We start from the raw sequence: 23,114 nt of genomic DNA, 5'->3' as shown, positions 1-23,114 counted from the left end.
TGTTAAAACAAATCAAAATATATTTGAGATTCTTCGAAGTAGCCACACTTTGCCTTGATGACAGAACTCATATGGCAGGCAAAAACCTGAGAAAAATCCAAACAGGAAGTGGGAAATCTGAGGTTTCTCTGGCTGGTTTGGGCTCAGAGCGCCGTTCTCAGATTATGCTTTTTCCATAAAGTATTTTTGAAATCTGACACAACAGAAGTGTATCTAAAGTTCCATTTATAATAGTTGAATTTTCATCAACATTTATTATGAGTATTTCTGTGAATTCATGTGGCTCTCTGCACTATCACTGCATGCTTTGGAACTACTGAACATAACACGCCAATGTAAAATAAGAATTTTGGATATAAATATGAACTTTCCCCGAACAAAACATACATGTATTGTGTAACATGAATTCCTATGAGTGTCATCTGATGAAGATCATCAAAGGTTAGTGATTCATTTTATCTCTATTTGTGCTTTTTGTGACTCCTCTCTTTGGCTGGAAAAATGGCTGGGTTTTTCTGTAAGTTGGTGGTGACCTAACATAATCGTTTGTGGAGCTTTCGCCGTAAAGCATTTTTTAAATCAGACACGGAGGCTGGATTAATGAGAATTTTATCTTTAAAATGGTGCCTAATACTTGTATGTTTGAGGAATTGGATTTATGAGATTTCTGTTGATTTGTATTTGGCGCCCTGCAATTTCATTGGCTGTTGGTGAGGGGTTCCGCCCAGTCCTAGACAGGTTAAAGTATTTTTCTTCCACATATAATATAGCAAACCAAGGTACTGAGCTTAGTGACGAGCTTGGAGGGCACTATGGTGTTAAAAGCTAAGCTGTAGTCGATGAACAGCAGTCTCACATGTGTGTTCCTCTTGTCCAGGTGGGATAGGGCAGTGCAACGGCGATTGCGTCGTCCATGGATTTGTTCGGGTGGTATGCAAATTATAATGGATCGGGGGCATTGGTATTGTGGAGGTGAACTACCTACAGTCTCTGACGTCCAACGAGCCATACAGGGTGATGCTTCTCAAACTGAAATGCCTCTTCTGATCAAGAGAGTCAAATCAATCAGTCAAAGGACTCAAAATACAGTACTTGGACGCATATAAAGTATTGAAGAGTTATGGAAAGGTGGTATAAATTGTCTGCCACACAGAATCCATCTGAGAGATATGGGATCACTGCATGTCAATTTGTTTTAATAGAGGTTGAAGGAGATTTGTTATCCATGGCTGGCTATAAGATTGTCACTATCGTTTGAATCATTTGCAGACTGTTAGTGTTTACAGGTCTGATTGAATGATTGATGACCTTGCCAGCACACCCTGGTCCCTGCCTGAGTAGATCTCTCTTTCCTCTGTAATTGGTGAGATACGGCATGCAAAGCAAAGTCAATTAAATGATTTGTTGACAGGGTGGGTAATCTGACAGCCAGCAAATGCACATCCGGCCAACTACCTTGGTCACTTATTTGACCTTTTAATTATCTTTACTTCAAAACTTGCAGAGATCAAAAAAATATTTAACACGCTGCTATCTTTCCTTTCAATTATCCACATATTGCATGATTCGGGTTCTCATCATGCTAACTGATGATGATGATTAATGCCTCCTGAATTAAATAATTACCCTGCCATTTGTTATTGTGTTTATTTTACTATTTTTTTATACCAGGGACTGAATATCACAGAGGTTCTGTAGTCTGTACATTTCCATGTGATGAGAAAGAAAGGGTAGAATGGATGGTAGAATAGTACTCAAGGAGGAAATTTGTAATACCAGGAAAGTGCTAGCCTGAGGTTACTTTAATGATAGCAGTCCTTTTGCCTTTAAGTATCACAGTCCAATGAATAATTTTGTTCAAGAACGGATAACATTTGATGTTTTCGGAGCAATCAGTTGGAGAGTCTCCAAAGTAAAATGTAGCTCGTATTCAATGTCACACAAAAGGTTTTGAAAATGACTTGATTTTCTTCATACCAACAATGGAGGAACCCCTCATAAAAAAATGAAATAAAGTAACTAGGTCAACATTTGGTTGGACATTTTATGAGCAAAATGACAGCTTTTCTTATACTTCAAGCTAGCTCATTAGATTCAGACAGACAAAAGTCTTATTTGCTCACAATGCTTCTGAAAACCACCCACCTGCTAGCCGCCACAGACTTTCATAGACAGCCAACAGCAAACGGTGGCAGTGTCAAAAGCCATGATGCCCATATTTATCATACCATTTTTGGAAAGAGAAGGCTGCGTAAACAAAATTAACCAAGCAGCTGAGCTGAGAGGGCCTAGCAAATGTCCGTCCCACTGACATCAAGGCATTAGCATGAAAATAAACAGAACTAGAGGGAAATATTCCCTCTCTGGCGCTCCATGGCTTTCTGAGGGCTGAGCATCTGGGTCTGTGTTAATTAACTTGGCATTAGCAGCGTTTGGGTTTTATTCAATGCTGAGCTCACGGGGGTGTTTTAGAACTGTTAAATCAGGGCTGAGGAACATGGGAACGCTCGTGTCGGATTCAGGAAGAATTAGAGCCTGTGGAACCTCAGGAGAACCAGCCTATCCTGGAACCTCTGTCTAATTTAGTATGGCTGTTAATCAGAGATTCTAAAGGGCTCCTGAATACGTCTCCTAGCCTCTACCAGGGAGAAAACAACAATGCCGGGGGTTCGAGAGTACCTCTGGTGCAGTGCTTTCGCCTACTCTCTAAAGCTTTAAGAAAACAGGTGTCCAACTCATACAAGCTCCAAGTTCTGACGATTTGCTGATAAAACTGGGAGAGGTGGACAGAATGTTATTCAAAGATTAGCATTTCAGGCTACCAGTTATACAAGTTATTTCATATTCACAAAATAAGCATTGACAAAATAAACATGCCTTCCTTTGAATAAGCTTTCCCAGCCAAATTGCAAGTTGTTGATTTAACTCCAGAGACAATAGAGGTTGAAAATACCAAGGAGTGTGATTGCAATTAGAGTTTCATTATTTGTGTCCTACTCACACTGTATTCACTTAAGATAACCGTTTTTTAATCAAAACTCTGAATGGGTCATGTCTGTTATCACAGATTGAAAGCACAGTAGCGAACAGGGGAAAAAACAAGCCCAGTAATCAGACATAAGTGTACATTAGTGCATAGGACAATGGTACCCATTTCTGTTCTCCCTTTTCAGCCTAACTACTAAGGCCTTCAATGGTCCAGCTTTTCACATAAACTGCTAAAAGGCATGTGGCTGGGTTATCAAGAACCGTCTTGTTTTTAATTATTTCCATTTCAATGCCGAATCTTTAAACTACAACTTTCCATTGCAATAGTTGATAGGACAGGTAGATGTAGGCATTGCTCTCAATGAGAACGTTAACACCCCAAGATAGCTACTCTTTGAATGAAGGGTTGTAGTCACTTTGTCAAGCAAGGTAGACTGTAGCGTAGCCTACACTTCTTTATCCAGTTCACTTCTTTGTCCTTTGAAAATAATTCTGTGGAAGACCCAACACCAAATCCACCATTGCTGAGAAGTTTAAGTAGTGGTAGGTCTAATAAATGGATTGACGGTGCAAAGAAGCTACGTACATTTGTTATGTCTTCTACATGCCCAATCACTGAAGCCTACTGTCACAGATTACCGAGCTAAAGATGTGTCTGAAACTGGCTGTAAATAACATTTTAAGGGGGCAATATATTTTGCTGAGTCATGCTCTTTTATCTCCAGTATGCTCCTCCCAACCCTGTCACAGAGCATTCTTTCTAGCCTGCCTGAATAATCCCTGTCAGCTGGCGGCACATGGAACTGTCACAGGTATGGCCGTGAAAGAAACAAAGTGACAGGGATAACGTGGGCCAGGTCGCTTCACATGCCTTCACATGTCCCCTTCTCTTACTTCTTCAAACCAGAGCTTGTTGGTGAATGATATGTCTAAGACATGGTCCATGCATGACTCAACGTTTGTCCCCTTCTTGTCTGCTTCTTGAAACCAATGTGTAGGGAAGGTGAATCGGTGTAATACAGTGCATTCAGAAAGTATTCAGACCATTGACTTTTTCACATGTTGTTAACTTACAGCCTTATTCTAAAATTGATTACATTATTATTTTTCCTCATCAATCTACACAAAATACCCCATAATGACAAGCAAAAACATGTTTGTAGAAATTGTAGCAAATTTACAGAAAATAAAAACAGAAATATCTTATGTACATGAGTATTCAGACCCTTTGCTATGAGACTCGAAATTGACCTCAGGTACATCATGTTTCCATTGATCATCCGTGAAATGTTTCTACAACTTGATTGGAGTCCACCTGTGGTAAATTCAATTGATTGGATATGATTTGGAAAGGAACACACCTGTCTATATGGTTCCACAGTTGACAATGCATGTCAGAGCAAAAACCAAGCCATGAGGTCGAAGGGATTGTCCGTAGAACTCTGAGATAGGATTGTGTCAAGAAACAGATATGGGGAAGGGTACCAAAAAAGCAGCTTTGAAGATCCCTGAGAACACAGTGGCCTATATCATTCATAAATGGAACCACCAAGACTCTTCCTAGAGCTGGCCGCCAGGCCAAACTGAGCAATCGGGGGAGAAGGGCATTGGTCAGGGAGGTGACTAAGAACCTGATGGTTGTTCTGATAGAGCTCTAGAGTTCCTCTGTGGAGATGGGAGAATCTTACAAAAGGACAACCATCTCCGCAGCACTTCACCAATCAGCACTTGATGGTAGAGTGGCCAGACGGAAGCCAGTCCTCAGTAAAAGGCACATGACAGCCCACTTGGAGTCTCTCAGACCATGAGAAACAAGATTCTCTGGTCTGATGAAACCAAGATTGAACTCTTTGGCCTGAATGCCAAGCATCACGTCTGTAAAAAAAAAAGAAAAACGTTTTGCTTTGTCATTATAGGGTATTGTGTGTAGATTGATGTGGGATTAAAACTTTTTTTTTTAAGACTAAGGCTGTAACGTAACAACATTTTGAAAAAGTCAAGGGGTCTGAATACTTTCCGAAATCACTCTATACTCATGTGATGTAACCTTGCTGAGACCTGAAGATTAGCTCTCAGCTGACCTTTTACCACCCAGCTAGCCTTGAGCTAACACAGTCTTTAGGTGTGCAGACAACCCAAAATTTAACCCTGATCAGTCACAAGTGCTTTCTGTTTGTATGGAACATATCCTTGAGATACAATCACCGTCCTGAAGAATGTCAAAACTAGCTTATTGAAGTGTGAAGCGTGTTCCTTTGTTGCACTTCACAATAACATTAGTCTGCCTTTTTTGGAATCGACTACAACAACATATGTTTGTTAGGTTGTGCAAACACCCACAGTTCCAAAAATGGATTTTATGTGCAACCCTGCCAAGACACAAGCTCTAACTGTACTATGTGAGTGGTCCGTAGGCAGTCTTCACTTTCATCAGTGTGGTCGGTCAGCCTCAGCCTCCTAGTGCTGTAGTAGCTTGTTGCTGCCTTCTACTTTATCTCCTGTATATCACTGATGATGGATTTGTAATGGAGGAGCTGGGCCTCTCTCGCTCACAGCACTACATCACTGCTTACAAATCTCCTGCCTATCTGCTCTGCTAGTATCAATGATGGCCCACCTCCCGAGAAGAAAATGGCACAAAACATACAATGTTCCATTCCCACCTGGGTCTGTCCTTTAGCAGCGTGCCACAGTGTTGACAGAAGGGTAGAGCCTGATAATATCTAGAAGATACATCCATTCATCTTCTAGGCTTTTGGCACAAATCCTCTCCACAAAACACATTAACAAGGAATATATGAGAGCGCAAATATACTGTCAAACCTTCCAAATGCACCTGAAAAGATAACCATAGTACTTTGAATTGTTCTTATTTGTTTGAGTTTCTCAAATTAAGTAAATTCTCAACACACAAAAACTTCAACAAGTTTTGATAAGCCTCACAGAGATGTGCTTATGAAAATGCTAAATGAAAAGGGAGGACAATGCCATGAAAAGGAAAGAACATTATCGCTGTGAGATTCTGAATGTGATCTGTGCATACTGAGGGGTAGACAAAGCAGCTTACCTTTCTCATCCGCTCTGCAGTGGCTTATCAATCCTACAATCCCCCTGAATTAGCAGACATACTGCTAAGCACTGAGTCTCCTCTACCATGAAGATTCCCTCAAGCAAAGACCTTGATCACCGTTATTGTAAATAAGAAGTTGTTCTTAACTGACTTGCCTAGTTAAATAAAGGTTAAATAAAATAAAAATATGTATAATTAAAAAAAAAAACTTTCACCACCATTGTTTTTTCAAATCAAGCAGACAGTTATTAAGCCAGCGAGAAACTGTTTCTGGATACAAAGTCTATTTCTCTTCCCTGTTGTGGTTCTGGTTTGATAGATGTCGTAATTGGGAACTAGTTTGATGTGTATGGTCTAATAGTTAATGTAATGACAGTTTTGATGGGGACATTGGGGAACACAACTGCAATTTCATGATGAAGAATTGAAGAAAGGTTTTGTTTATTTGAGGCTAAAAAGTATTTTAACATTAAATATAAGAATAGCAACACCTCTAAATTAATGAAAATATCCCATGACACATCAAATCCATAATCGTGTACTTAAAGGTATTAAAGGGTACTTCCTGATTTTGGCCTCGTTTGGAAGATAGCTCATTAAGAAATGCTAGCGGCCATGACTGAAGCCAAATGAGAATTGTCTTGGGGGTGTGGCATGTACTGTTCTTGGTCCCTCCTGAGTCACCGTAGCAACAACATAGCCACTTCCTAAAAATATTCACTTCCTTAGACTAGTCTGAATTGATCTAAGATAAATCAAGAAATCTGTCATTAATTTAGACGTTTTTGCAGACGTTTTAGTTGCACAATTTTACATCTAGCTAAGGTGTTTAGTGCAGTATTTCTCAAGTAAAACAATGTGAATGAAGACCTAATCCGTGCACTGCAGACTTTCTATCAAGTCGGGAAAGTCTGGCTGTGCACTCAGGACTGATTTCTGAGAACAATAACATGTCTACAACTTAATCATCTGCAAGCTGTCAAACTATCTTTAAAAAAGCACAAGATGCACATGGTTTATCAGTGCCCAAAGTCACTTGATTGCTAGCTAAGTTCCAACTCTTTGTTTGTCAATGAAGTTAGCAAGTAGTAGCTAGATGGCACATTGAGCAGGAAGACCACAATCAGCTTATCAAGTCACTGGAGACGTGTTTGCTTCGGTGCTGTTTTAGTTGTTTTTTTTACAACTTTCTCACTATCTATTACGAGAGTGCATCTACAATTGAATTCTGAAGTTTACATACACTTTTTTTAACCACTCCACAAATTTCTTGTTAACAAACATACGTTTTGGCAAGTTGGTTAGGACATCTACTTTGTGCATGACACAATTAATTTTTCCAACTATTGTTTACAGACAGATTATTTCACTTATAAATCAATGCATCACAAATCCAGTGGGTCAGAAGTTTACATACACTCAGTTGACTGTGCCTTTAAACAGCTTGGAAAATTCCAGAAGACTATGTCATGGCTTTAGAAGCTTCTGATAGGTTAATTGACATCATTTGAGTCAATTGGAGGTGTACCTGTGGATGTATTTCAAGGCCTACCTTCAAACTCAGTGCCTCTTTGCTTGACATCATGGGAAAATTGAAATAAATCAGCAAAGACCTCAGAAAAAAATTGTAGACCTCCACAAGTTGGTTCATCCTAGGGAGAAATGTCCAAATGCCAGAAGGTACCACGTTCATCTGTACAAAACAATAGTATGCAAGTATAAACACCATGGGACCACGCAGCCGTCATACCACTCAGGAAGGAGACACATTCTGTCTCCTAGAGATGAACAAACTTTGGTGCGAAAATCCCAGAAAAACAACAAAGGAACTTGTGAAGATGCTGAAGGAAACAGGTACAAAAGTATCTATATCCACAGTAAAACGAGTCCTATATTGACATAACTTGAAAGGCCGCTCAGCAAAGAAGAATCCACTGCTTCAAAACCACCATAAAAAAGCCAGACTACGGTTTGCAACTGCACATGGGGACAAAGATCGTACTTTTTGGAGAAATGTCCTCTGGTCTGATGAAAGAAAAATAGAATTGTTTGGCCATAATGACCATCGTTATGTTTGGAGGAAAAAGGGGGAAGCTTGCAAGCCAAAGAACACCATCCCAACCGTGAAGCACGGGGGTTGCAGCATCATGTTGTTGGACTGCATTACTGCAGGAGGGACTGGTGCACTTCACAAAATAGGTGGCATCATGAGGAAAGAGAATTATGAGGATATATTGAAGCAACATCTCAAGACATCAGTCAGGAAGTTAAAGCTTGGTCGCAAACGGGTCTTCCAAATGGACAATGACCCCAAGCACACTTCCAAAGTAGGAATTGTGAAAAACTGAGTTCAAATGTATTTGGCTAAGGTGTATGTAAACTTCCGACTTCTGGCAGTGTTTCATAGGGAACAATGTTACAAAACCGGTCGCGGGGGGACACAAGATACTCTCAAATGGGTTTTGGAATATCTTGTTCAAGTCCATTCCAGTGTTCTCTATGGCTGTCATCTCATCTAGCAATGGGGTAGTGGTAATAATCCTTTGACCTTCTTCATGTTAATAGGAACAACTTATTGCCTCTCTGGTAAAATCCATGGTTTGAGTTTAAAATGTCCCAAAAACACAAAACAATTACCGTGGAGCTGCTTCCTCTAAGCACTACCGAAGTTCTGTGATTAACTTGTAGAAAAAAAGAAGGAAGGGAGATGCTGCTAAGGTACACAATAGTAGGTTTTGGTAGACAGAAGGTGCTCTTTGGTAAAAGGGGTAAATTGGTCATCAAAAATATATTTTTATATCTTTATATAATTAATGAAAAGGTCTTTATTTGTATGACATGTTCAATGGAAACAAAGATTAAAAACTCTGACGTGTTTCGGCTGCATGGTCTTCGTCAGGGAGTACAAAGACATGATAATACAATGTCCTCTTTCAAACAGCTTTTTCCAATCAACCCTGGTTTGAAGAGGGAGTGGTTACAGAATTCATTGGACAACAACTAGTAAGCAATATTATACGGATTAAAAAGTGAAATAATGTAGATATGTTATCAAAATGTAAATAAAATCTAAAAGCATCAGAACCCCTAGAAAGATAGTTCCTTGAATATGACTGGACTGGATACCACCAGTTGGAACTTGCTCCAGAGTCGAGGTATATCACAACTTTCTTAACATACATGGGACTAAGCATTAATTAAGCATACATGGGTACAAGCATTAATTTTCAGAATCTCATTATCTGCTGAAGTTTTCCAACACATCATTCAGCAGGTGCTCCATGGAATCCCACTAGTGAAAAACTTCAGTGATTGCGGCATTCTTGTTTTTGGGACCTCAGCCGAAGCTCACAACTGTTCACTGGAAGCCATCTTCCAAAGGCTTCATGAGAACAACCTGACAATCGACAAAGACAAGAGTGAGTATCAAAAAACATCTTTGGAGATCTATGGCTAAAACTTATCTCAAGATGGCATTTCTGCAGATCCCAAGAAGCTTGAGGCGATAAGCAACATGTCACTTCCTAAAAACCTGAGTGAAGTCCTCAGACTCCTGGGAATGGCGAACTACAGTGCAAGCTTCATTCCGGACATATCCCCAATCACCCTACCACTGCATGACCTCACAAAGAAAGAAACAGAGTGGGCCAGGAAACAAACACACAACGAAGCACTTAACACGTTCAAGGAACAACTTCTCAACAACCCAGTCATGAGTTACTTCCACCCAGACAGAGAAACAGACGTCATTGGTGCAGTCCAAGCACAGGAAGATTAGAAGACGAACATGACACATACTGTTGCATATGCAAGCAGAGCACCTATCCAAGTCAAATAGATACTCCCAGACTGGACAAGATGCACTGACAATAGTCTGGCACTGTGAAATGTGTATCTGTATCTCTGTGGTGCTTAGTTCAACATGATCACAGATCAGAAGCCATTGGAACTCATCTTTAACAACCCCAAGTCGAAGCCACCAGTCAGGATTGAGAGACAGGCTTTCAGGCTTCAACCCTACAAGATTGAGGTGATTCACAAGTCAGGCAAGTCCACCCCAGCAGACTACATGTCTTGACATCCGCAAAGTCTTTGTTAATCGACAATCACAATGATGTGGACACTGAAATGCATATGTGCTTTTTCGCGAAGAATGCAGTACCTAAAGTGTCTCCTGACCCCTCCTGTCTCAGCCTCCAGTATTTATGCTGCAGTAGTTTATGTGTCGGGAGGCTAGGGTCAGTTTGTTATATCTGGAGTACTTCGCCTGTCCTATTCGGTGTCCTGTGTGAATTTAAGTGTGCTCTCTCTAATTCTCTCTTTCTCTCTTTCTTTCTCTCTCTCGGAGGACCTGAGCCCTAGGACCATGCCTCGGGACTACCTGACATGATGACTCCTTGCTGTCCACCTGGCCGTGCTGCTGCTCCAGTTTCAACTGTTCTGCCTTATTATTATTTGACCATGCTGGTCATTTATGAACATTTGAACATCTTGGCCATGTTCTGTTATAATCTCCACCCGGCGCAGCCAGAAGAGGACTGGCTACCCCACATAGCCTGGTTCCTCTCTAGGTTTCTTCCTAGGTTTTGGCCTTTCTAGGGAGTTTTTCCTAGCCACCGTGCTTCTACACCTGCATTGCTTGCTGTTTGGGGTTTTAGGCTGGGTTTCTGTACAGCACTTTGAGATATCAGCTGATGTACGAAGGGCTATATAAATAAATTTGATTTCATTTAGATTTCATTTAAAGCCATAACTCTTCGATAACTGAAAACCGAGGTAACGAATGACCAGCTTCTGCAGCATCTGATCAATCATTCACTGGCAACTGGAACAATATCTATGGGAACTTCACATCTGAGAACAACCTGACAGTCAGTTCCTGAAGAGGGACTAACAGCGCTCAAAGCATTCTACAATATCAGAGAGGAATTTACCTCACTCAAGAAGACAAACTGACAATAAGCTACTGCAGATGTCTGAGCTATCACAAGGCCCGTGGCAGAAAGTCTCTGGACTTTTGCGGACCTTCCATACTGGTAACTATCTCATAGTCATTCTGGCTGAATACTAAAGAATCTCGTTTGCGGAGATAACGTCAACCTCTGTAAGCAAAGTTATCCCCATCATGGACAAAGTGTTCTCTACTGTGGCAATACCAAAGGAAGTTTCAAGTCGAGTTCTCCGACTTCACAGGTTTCCACCATCGGAAAATCACACCTTACTGGCCCCAAGCCAACGCTGAAGTTGAAAGGTTCATGAGGATTGTGAGAAAAGCTGTTACAACTGTGACATTAAAAGGCAAGCTGTGGAAGGAGGAGCTGCACAAAGTACCAAGGAACTACAAAGATACTCCTCACCACTCCACAAACCAGCCCTCAACTGACTTGCCCTATTGACGACTTCTGTCGATCAAGCTACCTACCTTTGAGTTACCTTCAAATGATGTTGAGCACCTCCGCACGGACAGCTCCAAAAAGGAAAAGATGAAAACCTAAGACAAAGGATAAACGCATCACAGTTAGAACTCTCTGTAGGGGATGTCGTCCTCATCCGTAAAAAGAAGACAGGTAAACTTGTGACTCCATTCAACCCAAGCCATACAAAGTCACAGCAGTGAAAGGCACAATGATCACTGTCCAGCGACACTGGCATATTGTCAAAAGGAACCAGTCACACTTTAAGTTTCTGAAACACTGCCCAGAAGTCACCTGCAGATGAAGAGGATGATTAAGAGGATGATGAGGAGGAATCTCAAATTGACCCTCAAGTTAATCACCCACCTCCTGCTCGTCCTGAAGACATCCCACTAGCAGCAAGAAGATATCATCAAAGACAAAATGGAAGAACTCCTCACAGGCTGATAGCTGATGTTAAAAATAAAAACCAATTAATTGAGCTGCTGAGAAATATCATTTTATTTGAATAAGGGTTTAAAAATAAAATTATATTTATGTTTGTTTAAAGTAACAGAAGAAAACACATACTGTAACACATGTTAAGCATTGTGGAATGAAAGTGTATTAATACATGTACTGTATAGAGAATGTTTGAAAAAAAGCATGTTTATTTTCTACAAGAAAAGGAGGGATGTAATGTAACACGACCTCTTTAATAATGCCACATTCAGTATCCGCAAGTGAAAGTTAGAAACAGCCTTCAGTATTCCTACCCCAAAAATGTGCCCAATGACAAACAGCATTGCTGTTCAGATGAATTCATAATACAAATGTAAAGAGGTTAGATGCATAACCCAGTATTGCAATAGTTAAGAGGTGTGCATTTTCAAAATAGTTGAGAACTTTTTCCTTTTCCCAAAGGTGTGAATCAATGGATAAGTACACACCATAATCGAAAAAGGGGTAATGGAGGTGACTGCTTACATTTGAATACATTACAGTGCCTTGCGAAAGTATTCGGCCCCCTTGAACTTTGCGACCTTTTGCCACATTTCAGGCTTCAAACATAAAGATATAAAACTGTATTTTTTTGTGAAGAATCAACAACAAGTGGGACATAATCATGAAGTGGAACGACATTTATTGGATATTTCAAACTTTTTTAACAAATCAAAAACTGAAAAATTGGGCATGCAAAATTATTCAGCCCCCTTAAGTTAATACTTTGTAGCGCCACCTTTTGCTGCGATTACAGCTGTAAGTCGCTTGGGGTATGTCTCTATCAGTTTTGCACATCGAGAGACTGAAATGTTTTCCCATTCCTCCTTGCAAAACAGCTCGAGCTCAGTGAGGTTGGATGGAGAGCATTTGTGAACAGTTCTTTCCACAGATTCTCGATTGGATTCAGGTCTGGACTTTGACTTGGCCATTCTAACACCTGGATATGTTTATTTTTGAACCATTCCATTGTAGATTTTGCTTTATGTTTTGGATCATTGTCTTGTTGGAAGACAAATCTCCGTCCCAGTCTCAGGTCTTTTGCAGACTCCATCAGGTTTTCTTCCAGAATGGTCCTGTATTTGGCTCCATCCATCTTCCCATCAATTTTAACCATCTTCCCTGTCCCTGCTGAAGAAAAGCAGGCCCAAACCATGATGCTGCCACCACCATGTTTGACAGTGGGGATGGTGTGTTCAGCTGTGTTGCTTTTACACCAAACATAACGTTTTGCATTGTTGCCAAAAAGTTCAATTTTGGTTTCATCTGACCAGAGCACCTTCTTCCACATGTTTGGTGTGTCTCCCAGGTGGCTTGTGGCAAACTTTAAACGACACTTTTTATGGATATCTTTAAGAAATGGCTTTCTTCTTGCCACTCTTCCGTAAAAGGCCAGATTTGTGCAATATACGACTGATTGTTGTCCTATGGACAGAGTCTCCCACCTCAGCTGTAGATCTCTGCAGTTCATCCAGAGTGATCATGGGCCTCTTGGCTGCATCTCTGATCAGTCTTTTCCTTGTATGAGCTGAAAGTTTAGAGGGACGGCCAGGTCTTGGTAGATTTGCAGTGGTCTGATACTCCTTCCATTTCAATATTATCGCTTGCACAGTGCTCCTTGGGATGTTTAAAGCTTGGGAAATCTTTTTGTATCCAAATCCGTCTTTAAACCTCTTCACAACAGTATCTCGGACCTGCCTGGTGTGTTCCTTGTTCTTCATGATGCTCTCTGCGCTTTTAACGGACCTCTGAGACTATCACAGTGCAGGTGCATTTATACGGAGACTTGATTACACACAGGTGGATTGTATTTATCATCATTAGTCATTTAGGTCAATATTGGATCATTCAGAGAACTTCTGGAGAGAGTTTGCTGCACTGAAAGTAAAGGGGCTGAATAATTTTGCACGCCCAATTTTTCAGTTTTTGATTTGTTAAAAAAGTTTGAAATATCCAATAAATGTCGTTCCACTTCATGATTGTGTCCCACTTGTTGTTGATTCTTCACAAAAAAATACAGTTTTATATCTTTATGTTTGAAGCCTGAAATGTGGCAAAAGGTCGCAAAGTTCAAGGGGGCTGAATACTTTCGCAAGGCACTGTATCTATACCCCACTACTAGATAGAAAAGAAAACAACATGGTAGGCGATAGAATGAATCTCTATGAGGCTTGGTGTGTTCCTCATATAGCCTGTTTTAAATGTAGCAGATATAACCCCTGGACTGATAGTATTCTGCAAAGTGATAACCAGAGAAATGGAGCTCAAAAGAAGGAGCTCTTAGTCGAAGCACCCCTGGATTCATATTCCACCGGGCCTCATGGAATGGAGTTATCTGAATCAACAGTCCTCAACTGTTCGTGGAAGGATATTGAAGGAGGCCGAGGTCAAATTACATGGGGATTCAGGTGGCATTAGACTTCTGAGAGTTTCCAGACTCTGGGAGAGATGATCTTCAGGGCCTTTAGTACTCAGAAAGAGGCTGAAGAGACTGACAGCTGAGGCAATGGGAAGAATGAGAGAAAAAAAGATTGAAAATCATAGGGTACATCATAGTTGGCTGCAGTTAAAAAATTGACAAAATGTAACAATGTTGTATCTTTTTCCCAGTCCTTAAAGTTTTCTACAACAAACATTAAGACAGAACAGGAAGAGCTGTTCCTGCAGCTGCATGACACTTGGCTAAGATGACTCTCTCCCGACTCTCTTCTGTCCCGACTATTCTGTTCTGTGATTGAGACTGTGGTTAAGGTGTGAATTAGTCACCCACCCCCAGCCTGTGGCAGACCCAGACTGTAGAGTAGGAAACACACTGGGCTGTCTTGCCTCTGCCACCGCCACCATGGTCCCTCAGAGGAGATCCATTTCAGGAACACCACTCATTAATATGCTAATGGCGCTCATTTCAGCTTGAAGCTGAAATTAATGGAATTACAGTATTTAGTGGGTCAGAGATGAGAGAGGACGAGTGTCACATTTAAAATAGAGAGCACTTGATGTTTTTGTTATTGTGCAAAGTAATTTTTACTAGGAAAAAGCATGATTATGTGATTTTCATCTCTACAGTAACAGCACTGTGCAAGGGTAGAGTTTTTCAGTTTTCTTCTAATGTATTCTGGGAACTTGTTTTCTCTCCAGTACATTGGAGTATATTGTCTCCAGATCTAGCATTTGGCAAGTAATACAGTCTGCAACAACATTGCACTTGGCTATTCTATCATTAGATACATGCACAGATAGGGGTCTACCTGTGCTGAGCACAAGCTCATTTGCCCTCCCACTTACCAAGTGTCGTTGAGTTTTTGTCGTTGTTGTACTGAACCCACTGCCTGCAAGTCATCTTGATTTCAATTTCACCACCCTCCACCACCACCCCGTCCGTTGGTTGCACTTGTTGGTCTGCCTTCTACGGAGATTGCTCACGTTACCCCCGGTATCCCGTCCCTCTAAACTTTCAGCTCATACAAGGAGAAGACTGATCAGAGATGCAGCCAAGAGGCCCATGATCACTCTGGATGAACTGCAGAGATCTACAGCTGAGGTGGGAGACTCTGTCCATAGGACAACAATCAGTCGTATATTGCACAAATCTGGCCTTTATGGAAGAGTGGCAAGAAGAAATCTTTTTCTTAAAGATATCCATAAAAAGTGTCGGTTAAAGTTTGCCACAAGCCACCTGGGAGACACACCAAATATCAACAGTACTGCTACAGCAGCATAACATTTGATAAACACTTGATAAACACTTGATTTACATAATCAATATTCAGTCTGGTTGGCTGATACAGACAGCAAAGAGAGACAGAAAGACATAGAGAGGAGTGGCTGCATCAATGACCCTCCGACTCAACTCCATCCCTTCTTCAGTCGGGAGTTGCACATGCGTGTCACTGCAGCAGCAACACAGGGAGTCTAGACTCCAGCTAACCACCATATACTAAAATATCCACACAAGCCACTAGCCTGCTAGTCATATATCATGAGTTAGAAGATTATGAATATTAAATTATGAAGTTATAATTTAAGAATTGAAGAGCATTGAAGATAAATCACAATCATTGGGGGAAAAAAACTCAATCTAACTCAAAGATCAGCTGATAGCCCACCCTCTTTTCCTGATGTAAATCATGTCTTTGAGTGGCGCTGTAATAAGGGCTTAGATTCAATCAGATCAACCTGCGATGGCATAGCAGATGTTTCGGAGGTGTCGGAGGTGGAACTGCGCTGGAGCAATCAAATCGGTGAGCAGCTGCTCTTGCGATCATTGTCTTGAAGCCACACCCGCCCCACTCACTTTAGAAGTACAGAACAAGACAGTGTAGGCTATATAGAAAAATCATTAAATGAAATAATGATGATTTCTATCATCCTAATGGAGGTGTAGATTACATCTCACATTCCAGTGTTTCAACTTGTAAACAGGCTGCATGGGATTTCTGTTAAAAGGCAAATCCACCACTTTTCAACATCATTTTCAATACCAGTGTCAACATGTGAAAAGGGCACATTTCTAAGAAAATACACTCCCTTGGCTAGAACACCGTGGCAGGTTTTGAAAATCACCCTTTTTACTTTTAATCCTACCCTGTGATGTCACAGAGAAGCATTTTTTAGGACCTTTCTTGTCTTTTTAAAAACAGATCATAGAAATGCGCTGTTCTCACATATGTAGGCACTGTTCTGGTGCTGTATATGATGAATATGAAGTTGAAAAGTGGCGGAATTCACTTTAATGCAACTCTGTGCAGCCAATGGCAATTTCCGCTTTAGATATAATGCTGGAAGCCATTTGGGGATTTGAGAGCTCTAATGCAGTTCCAACTCAGACACCGTCAAAACAACCACTATGCGGAGGTCGGCTAAAGCGTATCTGATTAAATAGAGCTATAGCTTGCTTACAATTTGTGATGAATGTGTTGTTGCAGAAATAAATAGGCCTATGCTCAAAAATTTTAACATTTTCTGTCACGACTCCGACCGAAGGTGGCTCCCCTTCCCGTTCGGGTGGCGCTCGGCGGTCGTCGTCGCCGGCCTACTAGCTGCCACTGATTCTTTCCTCCCCCTCCTTATGTGTTTATTGAGTACACCTGTTTTGAGTTGGGTATAATTAGTGAGGCTTTATTAGTCAGCCGGCCCGCCTGGTTCTTTGTGCGGGATTAATTATTGTGACCTTCTGTTTTGTGTAACTTGTGTGCACGTCTGTGAGTTACGTGTTTTCCCATTTTGTGGGTTTTGCTGGACAGTTTAAGTCCCCGTGTTTGGGGCGTTTGTTTTGTTATACGCCCTGTGTTTTTGTGGGGTTGGCTTATGTTCGCCGTTTTGTGCATTAAAGTATCACTACCCTGAACTCTCTGCTTCCTGCGCCTGACTTCTCACCCACTACACTCAGAACGTTACATTTTCACTACAGAGGCATTTGATATGTTATGAATTTGGAGATATGTATATATATTTTTTAAGCTGGGGAATGGGGGGCTGCATCCTTGAAAGGTCTGGGCCGGACCTTTTAGTAACCCTATACAAACTATGTAATAACTAAACAACACCCAGCGGCCAAGGTATTTTTCTGAGTGGTGTGTAGGCGTGGACCATTATTGTGGGAATGAAAATCAAATGTATTTGTCACATGCGGCCCGAACACAAGGCCTTAACCAACAATGCAGTTTAATTAAGAAATAGAGCTAAGAAAATATTTACAAAAATTTGAATATAGAGTAAATATAAAGTATAATAAAGTATAATAAAATAACAATAACGAGGTTCTATACAGGGGGTTCTGGCTAGGGCCGGTCCTGATTGATGAGTTAATTTCCAGGTTGATAAAATCAGTCAAAATCATTTAGTTTTTTAATTACAAGTTGCAACAGGGAGACAACCTCCAGCATAGAAGCATAGAAAAGTATAATTTGCCTTCTCTAAGCAGACTCTTATATTCTGTAAACACCAGCTGAGAGGCACGTATGATGTCGCAAAATCATCTGCTACAGTATCACACAGTGTCACAGAATAAAATAACATAAAGTGTCCTCAGTCCTTGGGCATCCTAATAAAATCAAAATCCAGTCTGGAGTCAGTCACTATAACAGATATGAGAACAGTCCATAACATTCAATATTAAGTCTAGTGACCATCAACCCGTAAACAAATGAGTGCACTTATTTGTGTGTATCCCAAATAGAACACTGGAAATCATATCCCGACTACAATAGTATACCATATTAATAGTGTAAACATTACAATCATCATAATCTGGGGTTACTTCTGTGTATGCCTACAGCATGTGTGTTTCATTGATTTGTATTGTGTTTTCTGGGGGCCCCAGAAAGAGAAGCTGTTGCCAAAGTAACAGATAATGGAGCAAACAGATGAGTGCCAATTATGTCACATCTGCTCCTGCAACGCCCTCTACTGCTCATCCTGTGTCTCCTTGACCTGCCGCCACTCCCCCAGTACTCTCTCCCTCTGTGTGTGTGTGTGTGTGTGTGTGATTGTGTGTCTGTGTGTGTGATTGTGTGGGCAGAGACAGGTGTCCGGGAGTCAGAGCAGATCCCCACCGACTTCAACTTGTTCCATAATCAAGACCTCTACAAATACTCAGTCCTGCCACTTCCACACTGCCAGATTGTAATTTCTGCTCTGTCAGTCTAAGCTTCTAGCAGTTTGTTACTATTAGATCCTGTTATCCTCCTATCTGTCCTCGATTCCCCACTCTACTACTCACTTGGATTCCTTTCCGGACCTGCTTACCCAGTCCCAACCCCTGTCGCTCCAGCCTCCACATCCTCACATGGTTTCCTGCAACCCACTCAAGCTTCCCCTGGCCTGCACTCCATCTGCCCCCTGTGTTTCAATAAATACCTTGGTTACTTCATCCCAGTCCCCTCGTCTGAGTCTGCTCTTGGGTTCCCCTGTTCCACTCCGCGTAACAAATAATCAGAGTAAAGAGTGCTTTATGTCAGAGTATTCTTGATAAGCAACTATACCCCTGATGAAGTCTACTACTGAAACCCCTATGGAAATGATCCAAAGTTGAACGGTTATTCGTTGAGGTTTTTAAATATGTTTTTCCTCACCGTGGACAGCTCACATGTTATAGCCCTGAGGAACAGTTCACACACTGGGAAACAACACAAATAGAGCCTTATGGAAATTATGGCAAGTTGAAGAGTTTTTCATTGAGGTTGATGGAAGTCAAAGATGGAGTCTCCAAGTCACTGTAGTCATTGGAGTTACTCATTATTTAGAGGCAGTTCAGCACCGTGGACAACTCCCATACCATATAACTAAGGAAAGGTCTACTTGTTCCAATACACTACAAACACACTTTCTTTCTGTCTTCAATTGAAGACACCACAAAGCTGACCATATTGGGTGGAGATGGAGACCTTACTATAATAATGTAAGCCATTTAGCAGACGCTTTTATCCAAAACGACTTAGTCATGCTTGCATACATATTACATTTGAGTGGCCCTGGGAATCGAACCCACAACCCTGGCGGTGCAAGCACCTTGCTCTACCAACTGAGCGTTGGTATGTTAATTATTCCAACAAGGTTCATGTTGATTGTGGTTGGCACACTATTGCAAACAACGGAAATAATATATATGGACCAAGGGATAGGATGCAGATGAGTTTAGGTTCTTAAACTCAGGTCTCTAAGCTTAGGTTAGAACCTTAATTTAGAGAGGATGCAGTTGCATATGATCACTTCTAACTGAAATGCTGATGCATGTGTGTTGATGTATTCCTTCATATTCACTGTTAAATGCCAGCATTCATTCATTGTCTGGAGTCTCAGTTGGTGCTGTTAGTTGCCTTTGCAGTGCTGTGATGCATGGCTTTTGCACAGACATATGGGGGCTGAAGACAAGGGAGAAGAGAAGCAGTCACTGAACCATCCTCAGTTCCCATACCCTGCTCAGACAGATAGAGCTAAGTATGACAGTAAGACAGGTATGAAGACTAAACTAACCGCTGGCTCACAGACAGTGTGCTTTAGCCTACAGGTATTTATTTTGGTGAGATACATTCGATTAATTCCTCAAATGTCGCCTATTCATTTGCCCCTCCTGAAAGAGATCACATCAGTAAAATTAATAATAGATTTAAAACGTCATGAGAAAATAAAGACTTAAATATCCTCAGACAATACATATAGGAATCCATAGCTGTAGGCTATTTCACTGTGATAAGGGAGCCGCTGTCTCCAAAGCGCTTGTTACCATTCGCGCCACGTCAACGGTGACGGTCTTAAGTATATCCTCCTTTCGTAGCTATTACAGAGGGTTACTTGTGTTTTAAACATGTGACTGGGTGAGAAAGGGGGTAAAAGGGAGAGAGGAGAGCTAAAAAAGACCGTGTCTGCTGTTTCACCTATTGCAATTTGGCTCTCCCTTTCTCTGACAGCGCTGCGGAGTAGGCGGGTCAAGCAGAGCCCGGTGCTGGCGTGGACTTTATAAAATAATATTTAACCACTGGCCAGAGATACTTAAACATCCGGTGAAGCAATACCCACCTGCATTCCTCCGTAGTTGCCTTCCTGCCAGTCGCCCACTGGTGTTTCCAACCCGAGGCGCGCACGCATTCCCTCACCAAGCGGAATTGCGCCCGCTCTCTCCGTGGATACTTTAATTTAGTAATTATCCCCGGAAATGTCAAAAACTCTGCTTCCAGGAAGGTTAAAGTATTCCCGGATAATCGTACCTCTATGAAAAGCTTTTTTCTACCAAACTTCCTCAGTGGGCCGGAGCGATAGGAAGGATTGCTAAGGCGCAGCGCAGCCCGACTTGTCGAATCGTTTTCCTTCTATTGCTCATCGGATGTTGTGGAGTGTTGTGGATCTCGTCCAATTCATAACTCATTCGCACCGATGAACGTTTTGGCAGTTCTATGGGCATATCCGCTGATTCAGCAAGATAATGGGAGACGCTGAGTTTAACTTTGTCTGCTGTTCTGAATCGCGGTGAGTTGAGATATCCATCTTTCACAATACCTATTGTTAGTAAGCCTGGAAAGAGCTTAGTTTTTTGTTACGTAATGGTTTGCATTTTCCTAAAATTGCATGAACACTGTCACGCAATGTAGGGACAGATTGGTTAGACCTATAACTGAATTCCAGAGGTAGCCAAACCTTGAAAATAGCATGATGTCCTCTCTCTTACACACACACACACACACACACACAAACAGTGCCACCTCTGCCTATAGCCAGACTACGTACTGCACTTAGGGCCCCGGTGGCGATAGTTGGCCACCCACTAAAACATTAATAAAAATAAACTTACCGTTGAGAGATAGCATAGCAGAATACACAACGTGCCATTTCAAAAGTTTTTATCTTGTTATGTCACTCACTGACATAACGAGGTGGCTAGAGATGGTTCTACTCACACACCATCTGTCTCCTTGCACACACGCGGACATACACAACATTGGTATGCACCTTTACATGCATGCACACTGATTCACCCCCACCCCCCCCCCCCCCACCTTCTCTTTTATCATTCCCTCCCTGGCACCAAGTCTATATCCCCGAGGGTGTATTGGCTTGTTTGCAGAGCAGAGCAAAGCAGAGCTGGGGATCAGATCTCTAACACTGATGTGGTGTGTGAGCAAGTCTGCCATGTGCTAGCCAGTCAGTCAGGCAGAACCAGCAGCTTCCAGACATCCACAAACAATTTTCCCTCTGATTTCATAATTATACACTTCACCCTCAAGCTTTTCAAAACCTGCATTGATTCCCATGGCTTTGAATGTCATGAAAGCCAAGCACCCTCAATCCACAAACACCACTGTAAATGTAGCTCCTAAATCAAAATATAATAACTTGGCATTGATAAATTGAATGAACCCAGTAAAGCACAATGACATAACATTATACATGTGTGCTGCTCTTGAATAGGGGATATTGTGGTCATTGTGGATTTAGAGTATTTCGATGTATTGAAATGGTTTATATAGTCAATTTGATCCCTTTCAGATAATTATACTAAATACTGCATACCAAATACTTTATACTATTGCATATCTAGCTTGCGCTAATCCTGACTTGACGTAACATAAATCAATGTTTGGTAAATATACCAAAATAATAGACATTCACTCATCTGGCAGTTGTCAAACAGACAATGGTCGACGAATCTTGTTTCAAAGAAATTAAATGGTGTATCTTTGCCTATGGAGAGTCTATGAAAGTGATGAGTGAACTTGGTTAATACATGAGTCATATCTGAACATATTGTAGAGATAGATCTATATAATGGAGATGTAGTGATGTCTCTGGTTAAGGCTCCATTGGGTGAACTTATGTCAGCTTTGGTTTATCACTACAATTGGAGGGAGTCAGTACTGTCATAGTCTATGAGTCTCTCACATTAGCTGTTAGCTCAGAGAGCCCCAGAGTCAAATCATTGGAGGATTTTTAGCACTGAGTGCTAAAGCCTCTGTATGTACAGTATGTGACCTGCAAGAGAATGGGCTCTATAAACCATCTTCAGGATGTACCACGTTAAAGTGTTTGTGTGTGTGACTGCGTATGAATATGTGTTCATGTAACTTCTCCATAAAATTGGTGGAGGCCCAGCTCCATAAAGGGTTCAATCTCTTGTTCCTTTGTGGAGGCCATGGGGTAATTTATCTCCAGAGACTGTATAAAGAGTGAGTCCATTGCCACGGCCAGACTTAAGAGCTGAATGCTGCATTCATGTCCTGTGGTGTATAGTGAGAGAGCTTGGTGGCCCAGCTGAACCCCGTGAACATTATATACAGTGCCTTGCAAAAGTATTCATCCCCCTTGGTGTTTTTCCTATTTTGTTGCATTACAACCTGTAATTTAAATGTATTTTTTGGGTGGGATTTCATGTAATGGACATACTCAAAATAGTCGAAATTGGTGAAGTGAAATGAGAAAAAAAAACAGAAGAGTAGTGCATGCATGTGGTGAAACCACGCCAGCCCAGGACCTCGACATCCAGCTTCTTCACCTGGGGGATCATCTGAGGGAGGGTGCTGAGGAGTATGTCTGTCTGTAATAAAGCCCTTTTGTGCAAAAAAAACTCATTCTGATTGGCTGGGCCTGGCTTCCTAGTGTTTCCCAAGTGGTTGAGCCTATAACCTCACAGGCTCATCTATGGCTGCACCCCTGCACAGCCATGTGAAATC

At 41.4% G+C, this 23,114-nt stretch overlaps 1 protein-coding gene across 1 annotated transcript in view; it reads left to right on the top strand.

Annotated features, from left to right (window-relative positions):
* The first annotated feature begins 20,171 nt into the window (after window positions 1–20,171).
* LOC110521699 (BMP/retinoic acid-inducible neural-specific protein 3-like) overlaps window positions 20,172–23,114 on the top strand; it is a 67,320-nt gene continuing 64,377 nt past the window's right edge. The window contains exon 1 of the mRNA XM_021599482.3: window positions 20,172–20,916. The gene's annotated coding sequence lies outside the window, so the exon portion shown is untranslated. The remainder of the gene's footprint in view (window positions 20,917–23,114) is intronic.

The sequence above is a fragment of the Oncorhynchus mykiss genome, chromosome 4 (genome assembly GCF_057628025.1).
Source record: "Oncorhynchus mykiss isolate SJ-2025 chromosome 4, ASM5762802v1, whole genome shotgun sequence".
In the NCBI taxonomy this organism is placed as follows: domain Eukaryota; kingdom Metazoa; phylum Chordata; class Actinopteri; order Salmoniformes; family Salmonidae; genus Oncorhynchus; species Oncorhynchus mykiss.
Note: the sequence above shows the minus strand (reverse complement) of the source record. Positions and strands in the feature narration are given on the sequence as shown.